The following is a 20,418-nucleotide window of genomic DNA, read 5'->3' on the forward strand; positions in this document are numbered from 1 at the left end:
TGATGGAGGCCAGTCTCAGGGGCATTCTGAGAGCCTTCGCTTTGGAAGTCCTAACTTGGGACGTTGTCGGTGCTAATCATTTTGCCCTTCCATAACTGCCCCAAGGCCGGGAGTATTCTTTCACTCACAGTGTCAGAAGCGGCACAGCTCCAAAGCGAGATTTTTTTTTAAATTTTTACTACAAGCTTGTTCTAAGCAAGGTCTTGTGACCTGATCCCACTGGTGTAATAGTCTGGGCAGCTATGCCAGCCTTGGGTCATGAACTGGGGATGGAAGTGTGCTGCCTTAGCTGAACCACTGACATTGTCCCAGGAGACAACTACAGAGTTTGTACAGAGTCAGGGCTGGGAACAGAAGACTGAGGACAAAGGCAGCGCCTGCCATGAAACTTGTCTGAACACCTGAGGATTTCAGGACTGATTTCCTGAGGACTGAGCAGTCTGTCGGTTCAGGAGTAGGAGCATGATGCTGAAGTTTGAAGAAGAGCAGAAGCAAATGGCTTTTTAATTTTTAAAGAAATTTGAGTATGCACATGTGTTTGTGTATGTATATGTATGTGCATGTGTGTGAGGGCACAGCATGTGTGTGGATGTCCTAGGAGAGCCATGAGCTGGTCTTCACCCTCACACTTGATATGACACAGAGTCTCTGTTGGGTGTCACTGTGTCCACCAGACTCGCTGGTTTGCAGGATTTGGGGAATTCTTCTGTCTCTGCCTTCAATCTTGCTGCAGGAGCGCTGGGGCTACAGACTTCCATCATCTAGCTTTATGTGGGTTTTCAGGATTCAAACTCAGGACCTCACAGTAAGTACTTACTGGTCCCTCTTCCCTGCTCCCAGGAGCAAATATTTCTTTTTCTTTTAAAAATGTTTACCTATTTGACTTTGTTTATGTGTGTGTGTGACTGAGTGTACGTCTGTGTACCATATGCACGCAGGAGCCTTCAGAAGTCAGAAGAAGCATCTGGTCTCTGGGGCTGAGTTAGAGATGGTAGATGGCTGTGAGCTGTCATGTGGGTGCTGGGAACTGAGGCTAGGTTGTCTGTAAGAGCAGTGAGTGCTCTTAAGTATGTCACCACCTCACCAGCCCTGTTCTTACCCTTTGAGTTACTTTCTATCAAAATATAAAGTTACTCTTTTAGATATGTATGCTAACTAACATACAGGCTAGTGCTCAGGTGGTCCTATAATTTTGGGGGCATCTTTTCAGAGATCCCTCCTTTGATTTTTTTTTTGTAGCTCCATTCACCCTAAAACAATGTTACTTAGAATATGACATTTTGAGTATTCATTTTGTATCAGACAAGGCTCTGTGTTACAAGCAACACTTTGAAAAGCCAAGTGGTTTATTTGAACTACAACAGCAAAGTACCATAGACAAAGTGCCTTACAAACAACAAGAATTCATTTCTCGGGGCTGGTGAGATGGCTCAGTGGGTAAGAGCACCCAACTGCTCTTCCGAAGGTCCGGAGTTCAAATCCCAGCAACCACATGGTGGCTCACAACCATTCCTAACGAGATCTGACTCCCTCTTCTGGAGTGTCTGAAGACAGCTACAGTGTACTTACATATAATAAATAAACAAATCTTTAAAAAAGAATTCATCTCTCCCAGATTTGGAGACTTAGAAATCCAAGACGAAGTTAGTAATCTGGCAAGGACCCATTCTGTGGTTCACAGACTGCCCACCTTTGTTCTAGCCTCACATAATAGAGGGAGTAAGGAGAGCCTCTTAGATCTCTTCTCTAAGAGTAACAGTCCTGTTCGTAAAGGCTCCTCCCCATGACCTCATAGACTCCCACATGCTCCACTTTCTAATACCACCACTTTGGGGGTGGTTAGGATTTCAGTAAAGGATTGAGTGATATGAATATTCAGGTAAAATCATAATAAAATTTAATTTAGTGTTCATTTGCCTGAAAAGATGAGTGGTACTTTGTTAGCAAGGTTCAACTGCCTTGAAGCTCCATCCTTTCCTAACTCCCAGCTTTGCTGTCCTTCAAGTTGTCTACAGTTTTGTCCATGTTGGTGCTCTGGCTGTCAGCCCAGAACTAACTCCAAAGCCACGAGTTACTGTAAGGGTTTAAATAGTCTGGAGTCAATTTGTGATATTTTCTGAGTCAATATGCATAATCCATAGAGTTAATTTGTGTATGTGTGCATATATACATATCTGTTTACATATATGCATACACATTGTGCATGTGTGCATGAAGGCCAGAGGTTGATATTGGCTGTCTTCCTCAATCAATTTCTACCTTAGTCATAGGGCAAGGGGTCACTGAATTGGTGGTTAGCCTACCAATTAGGCTAATTTGGTTTGCCAGGGAGCCACAAGAATCATCCAGCTTCCTACTGTGATCACAGGCAAGGGCTGCTGCTGTCCTTAGGGGTCCAAACTCAGGTCCCCACCTTTGCACAGCAAGCATTTTACTGACCGAACCATCTCCTCAATCCACTAATGGAATTATTATATGATTATGTAACAAGCTAATTAAAAGGCATATTTTCCCCAGGTTAAAAACTGGTAAAATCAGACCTAGTTCTATCACTTCTTATGTTATATGTGTATGAGATTGAAGATGTTCTGGTGTTCATAAAACCTCTGATAGCTTGTCTGACATAAAGAACCACTCAATAAATGGTGCACGTTAATTTAATAGGAATTTGAGGCATCTACCAGGCATGGTGGTGCACACCTGTAATTTCAGGTTTGAATGAAAATTTAAATTAAGGCATGGTAAATGCCAAGAAAAGGGAATGGACAAGGACCCATGAAGGGGAAATCTCAGGTAGCACGTTTATAGGTAGCACGTTTATGTAGCATGCACCTCTTGTGTCTGTATCAGAACTGTGACTAAAAATATACCACAGTGAGTGTAGAAGTCCTGGCTGCCTGTTTCTTTCCCCCACCCTCCACCCCCACCCACTTGGCGGGCCCCGCCCCTTGCTGGATGCAGTACTTCAGTGAGCTAGCTGAGACTGTACTGGAGAGCTCACCCTGGTGTTATATGTGTGGGAGAGCTGGTGGGCTGACCAACTCAGACCCAGCTCCAGGGCTTTGAGTTGGCCCACCCCTCAACATCCTCCCCTTCTGTGAACTACTGGAGCGGGTAAAGGAGCCAATCCTGCAGAACCAAAGGTGCAGGATCTCCATGATATAGGGCAACTCCAAGAGGAGTCCCGATGAGGATCCGGTATAGATAGTGTAGCAGAAGCCAGAGGCCTCAAACCAGACCAATGACTCATTGCAGTGAACATTCACAAGTAAGCTGTTTGGGCAGAAGGCTATATTGTGTGATACAGCATGACACACTGCAGCTTCCATGGTAAGATTTTTTCCCCCTTTGGTGGGAGAGGTTTCAAGAGTGGAGGGCAGATAGGGAGGATGAGGAGATGTGTGGGATTGGGGTTCATGGTGGGAAACTGACAAAGAAGCAATAAAAAAGTAAAAAAAAAAATCGAGATACTATTTTAAACATAAAACACATTCTACATGCCATCCAATTGATAATTTCTAACTCAGAAATTCACTATATATATGTATATATGTGTATATATACATATATATGAATATACGTGTATATATACATATATATGTATGTATGTGTATATAGACATATATATATATATATATGGTCTGAAGACTGTCAAACCAAGAAGAGTTACATATTTGGTGGAGAGAGCTAGCTGGCTCAGAGACACCGTGTGCTGAGAGTATCCTTGTAGAAATACATTATTTATATTAGTATTTGCCACACTGACTCACATGACCTCTAATGTCAGAGACAGTCTTATTGGTGCCCTTAGCACATATTTCTTCTATGATATGAATTCTATAATTCAGAGCTAAGTTAATGGGTAAGGTTGGGGGATTAAGATGAGTAATTCTGATTCATATTAAAAAGGAAAACTAAACTGGTGTGATTGTTTTTTCCCTCTGATTTAAACTGGCTTTTGAGAAGAACAGTAATAAGACTTTAAAAATCAACTTTGTACTTTTCATATTTTACGTATGGAATGCATTAACTCAACCAATTACATAATGCTTGCCAGGCCCTGGGCCTGCTGTTAAGTGCTGGGGTTATAAAGATGAATAATCATCGCTCTGTGGGAACCCGAGTTTAGTCATCATAGTGCAGCGAGATCTGAGTATGAAATTTGTTGAGGTTCTGTGGGCCATCATGGTGTGGGCTCTAGCTTTGGAGTCTGGGGAAATTTTAAAGTGGTGACGAGATTTGTGTGGGAAATCGAAGGGAGAGTATGAATTTGCGAGAAAAATGAAAAGTACAGGTGTGTGTGTGCTGAGAAAGTGATGCCCATGCCAAGTCCTGAAGCCTGGATGTCAGCACGGTATCTCCTGGTGAGCGACAAAGAACACTGCAGAGCGACTGCCAGGAGCGCACTGGGGCTGCATCAATAGGTGTTCAGTTCCTTGTGCTCACTAGAGTTAACCGCATCTAGGATGCTCAGTTCTAAAGTCAGCAGGGAGAAGAGTTGTGGTCCCTGCAAGGTTCCCTATCCAACAGTCCTGGAGGACTTGACAGGTGAGGAACTTGACTCCCCAGAAGCTTAATCTCCCCAAACTCTACAGGGAAGAGGCGAAATTAGAACTTGCATTAGCATCTGCCTCACCCTCCAACCCTTGATACCTGTAATTACCATTTCTCCTTTCTCTGGTGGTTTAAGACTCAGCTCACTGGATGATCACCATTCTAGATATGAGGTTATCCCGTAGGCATAACTCTGGGAACACAGGCCACAGGCAATGCCTGGGCTGGTGATTCTCCTTAGGGGCTCCTGACAGTTCTGAGCCTAGGTCCCACAGTAGAGAGTCTGCCTGGTTAGGCAGCACCCAGGGTACCTCTGATGTAAGCATGTTGCCCTGCATGGAACTCTCTTGTGGATACGGCTTTTCTCTCCTTCCAGGCTGCTCTCCTAGCTTTGCTCCTTTGCCTCCACCTCTGACCTTTCCCTAATTTCTTCTTCATCTGTATGGTGATTTACTGTAGTGTTACAGGGAGAAGCTTAAAAAAAACTGACGTTTTGTTCAATTGGACTGCAAAGTTTAGAGAATCACAGGCAATAGACATTCTTCCTGTGTATTCCCTACTTCTCCAGCAGGAATGTGTGCCCCTGGCAGGGATCATGTCTCTCTGTGCCTTTCACAGACCTCTCTATGCTCAAGTTTCTGAGTTTACAACCCACCCTGGACCTTCTGGTTGCAAGCAGCCTTTTTGAAACCCATGATTCAGCCAAGGCAGGCAAGTACAACTTGTTTACTGTATATGTGTGTGTGTGTGTGTGTGTGTGTGTGTGCATGTGTTGCACATGGTGACAGAGCCTGATGTTGGGTGCTTCACTAACAGGTAGCTTGCTGATCTGGCTAGACTAACTGATCAGCGAGCCCTAGTGATGCTTTTATCCCTGACTCCCTACCCAGTGCTGGGGTTATAGGCATGAGCTGCATGCCCATATCTATCTATCTATCTATCTATCTATCTATCTATCTATCTATCTATCTATCTATCTATCTATCTATATTTTTCTTTTATTTTTAAGACTACAAAATAATTACACCATTTCTCCCTTTCTCTTTCCTTCATCTAAGCCTTCTGATATACCCCTCTTTGCTTTCTTCCAAATTCATGCACTCTTTGTTCATTAACTGTTGTTATATGCACATATGAATGTTTGTATATACACATTTATTCCCAAATTTAACCTGCCCAGAGTGTTTAATATTACTGGTACACATGTTTTCAGGGCTGGCCGTTTACTATTGGATAACCAATCTGTGTGCTTACCCGGGGAAGATTATTTCTCGCACTTCCAGAATTCATACATCATCCATAGTTCTTGTGCAGGGCTGAGGCCTTGCAGTCTCTCCCCTGCCCACGTTGGCTTGTCTGTTGTTGTCGTCTCTGTTCAGCTCATGGTTAGGCAGCCATGTTGGTGAGACTTTATGGCTATAGCCTCTGACTTTGCTAGGAGACACAGTAACCCCCAATCCTCTGGCTCTGATTATCTTCCCACCCTCTCTTCCTCAATATTCCCTGAGCCTTGTGTTAGGGAGTTGGGTCTGAGTTCCACAACTCTGCATTTTGATGGTTGCTGTTTTCTGTAATGGTCTCTGTCTGTTGTAAAGAGAAGTTTTTTTTTTCCTTAGTTAAAAAACAAAAAAACCCAAAAAAACCTCTTTTATTATGTTTCAATCATGTGTCTCTGTGTGTGGATTTCTCTGTGTGAGTGTAGTGCCTACAGAGCCCAGAGGAGGACATGGTTTTTCTGGAACTGGAGTTACAGGTGGTTGTGGGCCATCCAATGTGGGTGCTGGGAACTGAACTCAGGTCCTCTGCAAGAGTAACACGTGCTCTTACCTGCTGATTGATCACTCCGTCCCACAGAGGAAAGTTTCTCAATGAGGGACGAGGATTACACTTGCCTGTGTGTATAAGAACAAATATTTAGAGTTTAGTTAGGGTTTATGTTGGTTTACTAAAGTGGTGGTTGTAGGCTTTCTTCCAAGACCCATGACTTCACTAGCGTTGGGTAGTTGGCTAGGTTTCCAGTACCAGACAAGATTTCTCTCTTGTGTACTGGGCCTTAAGAGCAGTCAGAGAGCTGTTGGTGACCACCGTACAGGCAGTTTATACACCTGCAGGGTTGTCATGCCGTGCTGGTGGTTGTCATGGTTCATGGGCATCATAGTTAAAGAAGACAACTGATTGTGTCCCTCCTTTGGACGCTTGCATGATGCCTTCTGGTACCACAGAAGCTATTCCTCAGGGAGGAGGTATTCATGTCGGTTTCAGATGAGGGGCCCCTGGACCCTATGTCTGAAGTTCATGGTATTGTTAAGCAATAGGGACTCTCCTTCAACCTCTGGGGAGAAACCAAGAGGAATACCAACAGCTTAGCTGTTTTGGAAGTTTCGTGGACAACCCTGACCAACAAAAGACGGCTTCTCATGCCTACTGTTTTGTTTTGTTTGTTTTCTTAGGTGGTCTTTGGTTCTTAGAGAGAGCATTGTCAGCTCAGATGAGAAATTTTCCAGTTTTTTTTTTTTGTTCTTTTGTTTTTTGTTAAATGTGGATTCTGGGGTTCTGAACTCAGGTTCTCATGCCTATACAGCAGTCTTCTTACTGACTGAGCCATCTCCCAGCTGGTGCCTTGCTTTCTGTGTTGTCACAGTGAACTCTGTGAATGTCCTCCAGAGTCTCTGCTTTCTAGCTCACCTGCCCTTCACAGCACTATGGAGGGTCCTGACAGGTAGAGCAAAGGTACACACTGGGGACTCATTTGCAGGCTGGTCCCAGCCTTCCTTGAAGCCTCTGGGGAAGTTCCCCCTGGGCATTCCCTGGTCTGTGCTTCCCACCTCACACTAACCTATTGGATTCTCTTTCTATCTTCCTTTCCTAAAAAAAAAAAGAACTCTCCCTTTAGCCTGCCTTTGGTTCAGCTCGCCTTGTTTCTGTTGTAACTGAGGCGACTAACTGCCTTTCTCTTCACGATATTTCAGAACTCTGTGGATAGTTCAGGCATCCCAGGTGGGCAGTTTCTTCTTGCTCCCAGTGAGAGGACGAAACCCCAGTGTGCTGGAGATTTTGCACAAAGCCACACCAGCTCCAAAGGCAGCCTACCTGAGTTCTATTCCCAGGACCACAAAGTAGAGAGCTGACTCCTCTAACGCCCACATGTATACCATGGCGTACACATGCTCCCCCATAGAAGGACACACCAATAATGGATTCCCCCCTGACTTTCTGCCTTGGCCTGGCTACCTGGATTTTGGAGTCAGAACTCTGGGTTCAGATCCTACTTCTTTACTGTGAAACTGAACAATATTTTTAACCTTTCCTAGCTCCCATTTCCTCATCTGTAAAATGAAGAACATACGGTATTTCTGAAATATGAACAAAAGATTGCCTGAAGTAGGAGCTAATACAGTGACTGCTCCTGGGTGATTGCTTTTCACCCCTTTATTTTCCAGGCTCAATATCCAGCCACCCCGAGAGGCTCAGCTAGTCTACTGCAGCCAGAAGGGGACTCTACCTTAAACTGTCACAAGCTCCCCATGCCCGGATTCATGCTTTATTATTCCCTTTAATGTTTAGCATCCTTCTGCTGTTCTAGGTGCCATTTGGTTTTATTTGTGGTCCCCAGTCTACAGAAAGGTCCTAGATACAGATGGTGTGGACGTTAGGTCTTCTCTCAGGTGTCCTGTTTCAAGGTGCACAGACATAAACGGGCAGCACCTTCACTGTAAATGACAATGATTGGCACAGTGACTACGTGAGGTTTTGAGGAAACTGCCAGAGTGAGGAGGACTTCGCTTTAACTCTGTCTTCCTGATGATCATAAACCCTGTGTATTCAGCGGTGTCACCCAGAGAAGTCAAAAGCAAACATTGCTAATCAAGCCACATTCTAAAGAAGTTACAGCCAGATCTTTGTGGGTGAAACCAAGAGCAGGTAGTGTTCTTGTTCATTGAGGTTGAGAACTTTCCACCACTCAGAGTCAGCCCTGGCCACTTAGGAAAGTGGCTTTAATTTGGATTTCCTGCTCAGACTGCTTTTCTGGGAAGACTGGCTACAATATTTGAAGAGCACAGGAATGTGTTAAGGTTCAAAGCATGCCACGAAAGAGATCATTATTTGCCAGAATGCCTGCTTCTGCCACTTGAGCCAGGCTGCTACCTGGGAGTTGCATGCTCTAGGTCACTGGTACCATTGCAGAGCTCCCCAGGGCCCTAAAGTATTTATAACACTTACAGTGTTTCTGCAAGGCGAGCTTTGCTGCTAGACGCCAGAGCTGGTTGCTGTAAGAGTCCACCGGAGTTAGCTGCTGCAGGCTGCTGGGATCCCTATTTTCAGGCCGAGAGAAAGAGAATAGTGATTCTCTTCCCGGGGAGGAGACTTCCGAGGGAGGCCTCCTTCTTATTGTCTGTGATATTCGTCAGACTCATTAATGCTACTTTAAAACAGATTACAGAGATACAGTTCAGAGACCACGAACATCATCTGCCATAACACCACGAGTTCCAGCAAATCTGCGGAGCTGTGCAATGCTAAGCCATCACCACAGAGATGTTTAGAAGATTTCTGTCACCACCTAACGTCCCTGTGCAGTCGATGCTTGCTTGAGCCCCAAGTCCAGAGAAACTGGAATTGGCATGGTTCCTTTTTTTTTTTTTTTATAAAAAAAGATACTTCATAAAAATGGAAGCATACAATATATAATCCTTTGTGTCTGGCATCTCTCACTTACAGTATTTCTGGCATCCTTGAAGCATATATCAGTAATTCATTCATTTATCTTCCATCTTCCCACCTCTCTGTTTTCCTCCTTTTTCTTTCTTTTAGCTGAGTAGCAGTGACTAGGCTTCTTGTAACAACCCACTCATCAGTCAATGGGTGTTTACTCTGTTTTCACTCTGTACCCATTATGAGTTATGCTGGGGTGAACATTGCATATAGCTTTTAAAAAGTTTTAATTAATGTATATCCACTATGTGTATAATGGGTCTCATGACATATTTTTACAGGTATATTCTATATTGAAATCTTGTCTCCTCCTCCATACCATCCCTTCCCCTTCCTACTGAACTCCCTCTCCTTCGAAACCCATCTTCTTCTTTCCAAACCAGTCCTCTTCCTCCCCCTCCCCTCCCTCCCTCCTTCCCTCCGTCCCTCCCTCCCTCCCTCCCTCCCTCCCTCCCTCCCTCCCTCCCTCCCTCCCTCCCTCCCTCTTCCTCCTCCTCCCATACCAGTCCTCCTCCTCCTCTTCCTCCTCCTCCTTCTCCTCTTCCTCCTCCTCCTTCTCCTCTTCCTCCTCCTCCTTCTCCTCTTCCTCCTCCTTCTCCTCTTCTTCCTCCCCCTCCCCTCCCTCCGTCCCTCCCTCCCTCCGTCCCTCCCTCCCTTCCTCCCTCCGTCCCTCCCTCCCTCCCTCCCTCTTCCTCCTCCTCCTCCTCCTCCTCCCACACCAGCCCTCCTCCTTTCATGTCTGGTAAATTCACGTTTAACTTTTGAAGAAGTGGCTGCCTCTCCCTCTTTGTTTCTCCACAGCCTCACCTACTCCGGCTCTTGCCTGGCATTCTTATGCTGGTGTATGGGATGGCATCTCACCATGCTTATATCTGGAGTTCTTAATGATCAATCATGTTGAGCACCGTCGCATGCATCCATTTGTCATTCACATATGTTCTTTGGCTAAATGTCATTTTAAATCTTTTTCATACTTATAAATGTTACTTTACGAGTTTGTATGTGGTGCTGAATGTATCCATGCATGCCACATGGGCTCAGGTGCAGCAGAGGCCAGAAGAGGTTGTTGGATTCCATAGAACTGGATTTACAGGTAATTGTGAGCCACCGGGTGGGTGCTGCAAACTGAACTCCAGTCCTCTGCGAGAGCAGAAAGTGCTCGTAACCACTGAGCCATCTCTCCAGCCCCTCTGTAAGTCTTTTAAAGTAAGGTTACAAGTTGGCTTGTCTGATGAGTTGTATTTTTCTCAGCTGCTAGGGATGTTGGCCTGACTTGGCACAGTGAGGGAATGAAGAAAAGGCAAGTACACACACACACACACACACACACACACACACACACACACACGGAAACAGATATACAGATGGACTAGGTTCTTAGATGGAGAAACTGGAGCATCCCAAAGGCTCAGAATGTTTATCATAGAGTTGAAAAGAGAAATGGGGTTATTACACTTAGATAATCATGGAGGCGGGGTTTATGGTGTACAGTTGCATCAGGGAGGCCAATTTGGCTCATCTCAGTTGAAGCAGTGTCTATAGGGGAGCAGACTTCAGGATGTAAATATCCTGAGGAGGATAGCTACGCTGGGCATTTTCTGCACACAATGTCAACATTCACACTCGGACAAGAAGGAGGCTTTGATATTTTCCCTGAGTCTGGCCTGGAGACTCTGCCATTCTCCCATGGGCCTGAGGTTACAGTCCTTGACATGGCTGTGCCCATGTCAGCAGCACACAGTCAGACTTTGCTCCCTTAGGGCTCCCCCCGCCCTAGTAGTGCTTTATATATCCTAGGTTTTAGGTTCCTTAATAGACATGTGGTTTGCAGACAACATTTTCTCTGTGCCTGGCTGTCTCACTTTGTGAGTGATGCCTTTTAGCACCGAGTGTTTACTTTTGCTGAAGTGTCCTCTACCATTTTTTCTTCCATTCTGAATCATGCTTCAGATCTCACTGGAAACCACTTGCCCTTCTGCAGGAGCACAAAGGCATTTCTCCTAGATTTTCTTTGAAAACTTTCATAGTCTTAGCTCTTGTATTTTGGGGTATCATTAATTTCAAGTTGATTTTTGTCTATTTGATGTAGATGTGGTTATCCATTAATTTTTATGCATATATACATCTGATTGCTTCAGTACCATTCTCTTCCAAGCACTTTCTTCCTTTCTCAAACTGCTTGATGCTTTTGTTAAAAACACACTGACCTTAAATATAAGGGGTTGTTTTCTGGAATTTTGCTCTTGTTCTGTAAGTGTATGTGTTTTCTTTATGGTCAGGTGAGAATGGCACTCTCTTCATTATGTGGCTTTGTGATAAATTTTGCAATTACAAGGTATAAGTTTGGTTAGGGAGCTAGCTCAGTTGATAGAAAGCTTGCCTTGAAAATAAGGCAGGCTGAGTTCAATTTTGAGAATCCATTTTTTTAAAGCCAGTTGTGGCTGCACGTGTGTCATCCTGGCATTGGGGACCCAGACAGGTAGTTTTCTGGACCACTAGGCAGCCAGCCATGCTTACTTGGTGAGCTCCAAGCCAGTGAGAGATCCTGTCTTAAGAACAAATGAAGACCCCAAGATGGCAAGCACCCGAGTTAGGGTGCCCAAGGCTGTGCTGTGGCTCTCACATGGCCACACACGGGGGCAGTGATTGGGTTTTTATTGGTCTTTTACATTTCTGTGCAAACACTAATATCAGCTTTCTAAGTTCTGCAAAAATAGTTAACTTTATTTGAAGTATGTGTTATTTCAGCTTATAGATGAATTTAGGGAAAACAATTTCCATGGAAACAACATTGTGCTTCCAGTCAAGATGGTCACTTTGTCAAGTCGGGTCTTCCTTAATCCTCCTCATTAATGTCTTGAAGTTTTCGATGTATAAGCCCTTCAATTAATGCCTTTTTGAGAGCTTGTGCAGTTCTTCCAGGAGAGAGGGTTTGTTGTTGTTTTTTGTTTGGTTTGTATTCTGTATTTTTCTAAGAGTCACACTGGAGACAACTGACATCTATGAGACTCACAGATAGGAGCTGGAGGACTGTGGGGAGTGAAAGGTGGTGGCCTGGGATCTGAGGATGAGCTCCAACCTCCAGCTGGCCACTTGCCCATCTCTAAGATGAGTGCACTATAAATCCCGTAGCGCTCAGGTTATGCCATTGTAAGCAGTATGTAGAAAGAACAGAGATTGGGTGTTCACAGCGTGGTAATAGTATGCTTGGTGCCTGTGGTGACTGTCCATCATTAGGAGAGACAGTGCAAGGAGAGGTGGCAGTAAGGGGAGATGCTGGCCTCAGGGTCTTCATCCTAGCCCTGATTCCCTCTGCAGCTCAAGGCAAGTGGCTTAACACACAATGGAAAAGTGAATAGTCTCATTGGTTTGATTTCCAGACAACTCACTGGTGTAGCTACTATCCACATTTCATACCCAGAAAGCTGGTGTTTGGAGAAATGAAGGTCCCAGTGTCACAGATCTGGGGAGAGGCAGAGCAGAATGTAAACCCAGACTTGCCCATATTCTAAAGCATGTGCCTTTCTGTGGTAGATTCAGGGCTTAGGTAGGAATCCAAGGAAGGGTCATGGTGAGCTATGACATCTGAGCAGACAGCAGAAAGTCACCTGGGCACACGGCTAGAAAGAGACAAAGTGCAGCCTCTGTTTCTGGGTTTTGCTGGAACTTGACAGAGCATGGGATTTGAGGTTCTGAGGCCTCTAGCTTTCATGTGATGGAGTCTGTAGGAGGAAGGCGGAGCTCACACGGGGTAAGCTCTGATGTGGCTGGGATCATCCTGCCAGTCGCTTTGACCTTGCTGCATGGTATCCATAGTTCTCCACATTTTTCAGTTTTTTTTTTCTCCATGTGTGGGAGACCTAGGTTTGAGTTTAGAACAGCAGTTTGGAGGGTGAGGGGCATTGGAATTAGATGAGACGTTGCTCTATTTCCATTATTTGCCAGTCTTGTGATTGGAGACCCATATTAAGTCTATTTGAGCCTTAGTTTGTCATGTAAATTGATAGAAATAATTGTTATTGATTAAAGTGAGATGGTATCTAGAAATTGCATATTCGTGTTAGATATACAATAGATGTAGTTAAATATCTTTTCTCTCTTCTACTAGAGTTTTTAAATAGCTTGAATTAGTTTTCAGGAAATCTTACTGTGGGGAATGTCCTGGTTAGTCAGCCTTAATTGCTAAGTTGACATAATCTAGAGTCTAGAGTCATTTCAAGTGCCTAGATCAGAGCGGCCCAGGCCACTGTGCCCAGCACCACCCCTAAGCAGGTAGTCCTGGCTGTATATGGAGACTAGCTAAGTATGAGCCTAGGTGTGAGCCAGCAAGCAGTCGGCATCCTCTGGGGCTCCTGCTGCACCTTCTTGGTTGTGTGTGAGTTCCTTGCTTGGAAGTAATGCTTTTCTGGAATAGTAAATAGTTCTGCCTTCATGTTCCTGCTTCCAAGATTCCTTCCTGCCTTGCCTTTTCTCAGTGATGGGCTGTGACCTTGAAATGTATGAAGAGACAAACCTCTCCTCCCTGAGGCTGCTTTCGGTCTGAGTATTTTTCACACCAACAGAAAGGAAACTAGACTAGAACAAGCGGTTGTAACAAACCACCGAGTCCAGAGGCTCCAGGTCATGTGCATTTATTTCTTCTTAGGTCTCTCAGGAGCTGCATGGCAGTGGCTTGGCTGGGATTTGGTGGGGCAGGCTCTGCTCTTTGTGTCTTTCTGTTCTAGAAGCTGCTCAGGACCTTCGATGAAGGCACTGCTGTTCTTATGGTAAAGGCAGATATTTAGAGAGCTGGAGCCACACACATGAGTGTATGTGAATTTGCTTGGTCACGTGGCCAACCTGTAAGCAATTGTCAAGGAAATATCCTTTGCCTCAAGGGGAGTGTGGTATAGTAGGAACTTTGTACATGGATAAGATAATCTTTGTCAAGAAAGAATTTTAATAAAGGAATTTATTTCTTGGTGACCACAGGTTAATCATATACATGAGATATTTTAATCTTTTATCTTTTTTTTCCTTTGTCTACGGAAGCTGTCCTGATTTCAGCTCTTCTTACTTAAAGCAGAGCTGATGAAAGATAATTTGTTAATGTGTGAGAATTTTCCTTCCCACCTCTTCTCAGTCACTTGTAATCATCTTCTCCTTGCTTGAATGTTGGCACTTACCAGACTCTTCTCTCACTCCTCTCTGCGCTTTTCTTCAAGTAATCCCACACAGAACTGTGGTCGGACTCAGCCACTCTCGAGTGATTCTGATTTCAGCATATTTGGCTCAGAGTCCCACGTGTGCTGCCAGTGTCGGCCCTGTGGATCTGCTCAGGGTGGCTCTGCTGTTATGTCTGAGTATAATAAAGCAGCAATTCTGGCCTCCCTAAGTTCCTCCTAGGACCACACCACTCAACTGTATCCTTTTAACGACTTTCCACAGTTTTTAGGATAGAGATCGAATCTTTTTTATGACGTGATCCGTTTTTTTTTTCCGTCTCTCATTTGTATGACTGTTTCACTGCCTGTAATATGGCTACAGTGTTCTCTTCTTTCACCCCCTTAAGTGTGGCATGCTCCTCTTTGCTGCTGTACCTTGGGGCTTTGCACATGATTCCCTGTTCAGAAAGTTCTTACCCTGACCTCCACTCTTAAAGCATCAGCTCTGACGTCTCCTGCCTGGTGAAGTCCTCTCTCCCTTCTCCAGGCTGGGAGAGTTGGTTTGCTTTGCTTTCTTTTCGTAGTCTAAAAAGCTTATGTGCACAACACACACACATATGTAATTATACTAATAATATATGTACATATATACACATATATACATAGTGCATATTTTGCTACCATTTCCTTGTGTGACTCTTCACCTGGGTTGCAAGGTCACAGGGGAGGTTCTGCCTCATTCTCCATTAAAAAAAAAATCATTAAAAAGTTTTAAGTCAGCATGTAATAATTGTATAAATTATTGATTTCAGAGTTCTTCACCAAATCTTTCTTTGAAGGAGTGAACTGACTCTCTTGCCAGATGTTCTGGAATTGAGGTTGAGCAAGCCTGGCGCTTCCATGGTACATATGCAAGAGGGAACTGGATCTGGGCAGCCGAGAAAGCTCATGATCTCCTCAAAGCCACCAAGTTTTTAAGGACCTACTTTTTGGGCCTGGACTAGATTTGTCTTTCATACAAAGAATCTCTTGACTGTAACGTTACAGTCTGAGTTCAGCCCCTATTTCGCTTGAGAGAAAATGAACATGACAGAGATTAGTAATGCGCTCAGGTTCACAGAGCCCCAGAGGAAATGCCCATGTCAATACCGCCGCTGCTCGCTGTGGTGAATTTCTTCCTGCTTGCATTGGGTGGGGATAAGGGGTTAAGACTAGATTAGCCTAAGGAGATTTTCTGTGGGAACAGTAATCCAGAGAAGCTTCTTAGTGGGAGACTCTCGGGGTTCAGTCTGTTGCCACAGACTGTCTTGTGTGCCACAATCTAGGGAGAGTGGTAGGGAGCTGCTGGCATGTGCCCTGCCTGGCCTTTACCAACTTCAGAAGAGGTAAATAAAGAAGAATTACAAGCCATCAGCAATTTCTGAGAGAGGCCAGATCAAAGGGACAACAGGCCAGGTTTAGTGAGTGCTAATTGGGAACGAGCCCAGAGTCACTAAAATGAGTTCAGGGAGTGATGTGCAATTAGCCACCAAGTTGTATACCTGTGTGTATTGTTCTTATACGTTAACCCCTTGGCCTAAATAATTGGTCTGCTTAAGAAGCCAGCCCACCTACATCCTTTCATCATTAGTCTCTTGTCAAACACTTAGTTCTGCCTACAATTTCCCCATAATCTCAGTGGCTCTTCAGTGCTATCTGAACTATTATTGCCAGTGCACAGTTTCCACCATCTGGCTTCTTGCAAAGAACCCATAAGCCTTTTAAAGCCTTAATAACAATTCTTTAGGTGCGCTGTAACAAATCTATTGGCTTTTAACTAGAATGTTAGGGGACAGCAGCTAGAAGGGAGTGAGATAGGATCTTACAAAATCAAATTTGGAAAGCAGATCTGAAAAGGAAATGAGAGAGAGAGAGAGAGAGAGAGAGAGACAGAGACAGAGACAGAGAGAGACAGAGACAGAGAGAGACAGAGAGAGAGAGAGAATATGTATGTATGTGCTGGTAGAGGAAATATCACACATGGAGGTCCTGGATGATAAGCACTAATGTCTTTCCAGCTGTAAGTCACTAAGGGGAGTTAACACTCTGCTCTGCTTCACTCTAAGATGCCATAATTCACAGGTGTTAGATTTCATGTAGCCAACACCCCCACCAATCCATATAGCAAAGTTTTAAGCTAATCAGACTAACATGTCACCTCTTTGTGTTTGTGCATGTGTTCATGTATGTGTGGGCATGTGTGTGTGTGTGTGTTCGTGTCCACAAGTGTACATTCATGCCCATGTGTGTGGGAACCAGATAATAGAGACAGAGATACTGTGTTTCCCTTTGTCACTCTCTGCCTTTTTTTCTAGAGATAGAATCCGTTAATGAACGTGAAGCTCACTGAGTTTTTGCTAGCCTGGTTACTTGCAGTCCCATTTTCCCCCGCTTGCCCACCCCATCCTGGGGTTACATGCATGAGCAACCACACCCATCTTTTTGATGTTTGTGATGGGCATCCGAGCTCAGGTCCTCATGCTTGTGTTGCAGGTGTTCTTATCCACCGAGCCATCTCCTCAACCCCAGGACTGCTTGTTTTAATGTGCATTTATTTGGTTTCTGGTGAGAGTAAATATATCTTTGTGTGCTTGCTGCAAATGATCTGTTTCTGCCCCTGTTTCTGTTAAGGGTTCTCAATTTTCCTTTCAGTCTTCAGCTGTCTCTTGAACATTCTCGATATTATCTATAGGTTAGAATTAGAGATGGCCTGGAAGATAGGTAATCTCCCAGTTACCTCATTTGAGGAGACTGAGCCCAAATGCTGATGCTCTTCTTATATATAGAAGAGAGGCTTGAACTCAGAGCAGTTCTACCTCATCGTGTGAAGAGGAGGCCTTTTGGCAAGACAGGAATTGCAGGAAGCAGCACGGGTCGAGCATTGCTGCTCCCCTCCCCCTCCACCCATCATTCTTTCCAGGTAGAAGGGCCACTTGGCCTGACCGGTTGTTTGAGACCTACTCTGGACCAAAGAAACTCTTGCAGTCTATGAGGCCCGAAGTCCCATTATGCCCCACCCCCACAAGTCTTTCATAAAAACTGAAGAACATCATACAATGTGCACTGATGTCTACCCCCTTCTGAGGACCTAGGGATGGCAGAGACCTGAAGAACCCTGGTGCATGCAATGGGCTGCAGGCTTTACACTGAAGACAGTTTCACAAGCTGCCTGATCAGTCTTTGGAACCCACCGTCTTGATGACTTTCATTCATTTTCCAGCTGCCAATCAGAACAACAGGTGTTGCCCACACCTCTCCTCCCTTCATTGTTTAAACCTCCATGATTTAACCCTTGATATCCACCGAAATTCCTCCTCCTATGCAAAACCCTCTGATAGTCTCAAGATCTATGTCAGACATGGCTTCCTGTACAAAATACCCCATTGATTTTCCTGGGAATCCGCCAGGGGCAAAATGCCAGTGACATACAGTGGGTGATGTGAGCCCAGGCACACCACTGGAACCATGATGGCTACCCCTGCGGACGGTGGGTAAAGATTCCTCTTGGAAGAAGACAGAAAATTTCTAGACCAGGTCATCTGTTCTATTTATTTATTTATTATTTATTTATTTATTTATTTATTTATTTATTTATTTATTTGAGACAGGGTTTCTCTGTGTAGCCCTGGCTGTCCTGGAACTCACTCTGTAGACTAGGCTGGCCTCGAACTCAGAAATCCGCCTGCCTCTGCCTCCCAAGTGCTGGGATTAAAGGCGTGCGCCACCATGCCCGGCTGTTCTTTTTATTTTTAAACATCCATTTGTATCAAATGCACATGCACATCTCTATTTAGGAAGGAGGCTCTGTATACCAGTGGTTATGAAGACAGCAGCCTCCATCCCTGTTGCATGCTTCTCCCTCCTGAGAGACAGATGCTTGAAACCCACTGGAATGACTCCTGACGTCTCCACAAGATCCACTTTGGTTGCTCCTACACTACCCTTCAGTGTCAGATACCTTTGACTCCACTGAGAGGAAGCAGCTAGCTCTGCCTTGCTTCTGTGTCTTCCACACGTCCCTTTCTCCACATTTTATGGATTTCTCAGGTGTTTCTATTTTTGTCTCCAAGGTACTGTGATACTGACTTAGTGACTCGTGCTACCAGCTACCTGGCAGTCCAATCTGAACTTTGGATGGCCATCTTTTTCCTGATCTCCCCTCCGATAATTCTTCCCTAACTTCATGTTTAGCCACTCACCAAATTATGTAACGATTTCTCCTCTTTTAAAATGCATCCAGTCCTCTCTGTCTCCATGGCTACTGCTTTTGGTCAGTCTCCCTCCTCTTTCCTGTGGAAGATGCAATACTGCTAGTCTCACACCTTCCCCTGCCTGGGGCATCTCTTTTCCGACTTTTAGCCACAGTAAGGTTGAGTGAGTTTTCCTCCTCTTCCTCTTCTTTTTCTTTTTGCATTGAGGTGGATTAAAACCAGGGCAAGTATGCCAGGCAAATGCTCCAGTCCCAGAGTGAGCTCTCTAAAGCAAAAATTAGGTATCATTTTGTGGATAAAATTGTGGAGTGTGTTTCAGGAGGAAATTAAAATTCTGCATCTTCAATTCACAAACCACATGAAACTCAAGAAGAAGGAAGACCGTAGTGTGGATACTTCTATCCATCTTATAAGGTGGGGAACAAAACACCCATGGAAGGAGTTACAGAGACAAAGTGTGGAGCAGAGACTGTAGAAATGACCATCTAGAGACTGACTCACCTGGGGATCCATCCCATTTACAATCCCCAAACCCAGACACTATTGCAGATACCAACAAGTGCTAGCTGACAGGAGCCTGATATAGCTGTCTCCTGAGAGGCTCTGCCAGTGCCTCACACATACAGAGGTGGATGCTCACAGCCATCCATTGACTGAGCATAGGATCCCCAATGAAGGAGCTAGAGAAAGGACCCAAGGAGCTGAAGGGGTTTGCAGCCCATAGAAGGAACAACAATATGAACTAGCCAATACCCCCAGAGCTCCCAGGGACTAAACCACCAACCAAAGAGTACACATGATGGGATTCATGGCTCCAGCTGCATATGACCGAGTGGGACATCAATGGGAGGGGAGGTCATTTGTCCTATAAAGGCTGTATGCACCAGTGTGGGGGAAGGCCAGGGCCAGGAAGTGGGAGTGGGAGGGTTGGTGAGCAGGGGGAGGGGGGATGGGATAGGTGGAGGGGGTTTTTAGGAGGGGAAACCAGAAAAGGAGATAACATTTGAAATATAAATAAAGATAATATCCAATTTAAAAAAAGAAAATAAAATGTAATTTAAAATTTAAATTCAATAATATGTGAAAGCACTCGTACTGTTTATATGTTCATCTTTTATCTAAAATATTATTGATATAATGTTTTAATTTATTTTATTTTTAATACATTTATATTCTTTAACAATTTCACATTTACAATTTTACAGTGTTTAAATAAAATATGGTAATATTTAGGAAAAAAATTCGTATCTTGGTGAGGCATATATATATATGTGTGTGTGTGTGTGTGTTATCATAGCATTTTGTCTCCTTGGCACAAACTTTTTTACAGTAGGGTCAGAGTGGCTATGTAAAAGAATGAGTGGAAGTCACATGTGCCGTTAACTGCTTAGACGCAAACATACCATTACATTTTCTTTTCTTTAGGTTCTGTAGCTAGAAGATCCAGAAAAGACTGCCCCACCCACACAAGTAAGTGCTAAGTCAGGCTTACTTTGCAAGTGCCCGTTACTGCAGGATAGTCTGTCCCCATGGATGCGTTCCAGACTAGTCTAAGGCCTCTGTAAGGCCCTCGGGTGGTGTGGGGCTGGGGGTGGGGTGTGGGGTGTGGGGTGGGGTTGTTGCTTCTTTCTCTAGAATTGTCTGTCTCCTTTCCTTTTGTCTTTATATTCTAACCACAGCAATGTGCTAGGCTCTTGCACTCACAGCTGTTGTGTGCACAGCTCTTGTTTAGAAAGCCTTCTTGTCATCTACCTCTC

General features: G+C 44.5%; 1 long non-coding RNA gene across 1 annotated transcript in view; it reads left to right on the top strand.

Moving 5' to 3' along the window:
- The first annotated feature begins 551 nt into the window (after nt 1-551).
- The window catches only part of Gm34207, a 31,843-nt gene continuing 11,976 nt past the window's right edge, over nt 552-20,418 (top strand). Inside the window, exons 1-2 of the long non-coding RNA XR_373689.2 lie at nt 552-805; nt 20,087-20,131. This is a non-coding gene — a long non-coding RNA (predicted gene, 34207). The remainder of the gene's footprint in view (nt 806-20,086; nt 20,132-20,418) is intronic.

Source organism: Mus musculus, chromosome 1, assembly GCF_000001635.26.
Source record: "Mus musculus strain C57BL/6J chromosome 1, GRCm38.p6 C57BL/6J".
Lineage (NCBI taxonomy): Eukaryota > Metazoa > Chordata > Mammalia > Rodentia > Muridae > Mus > Mus musculus.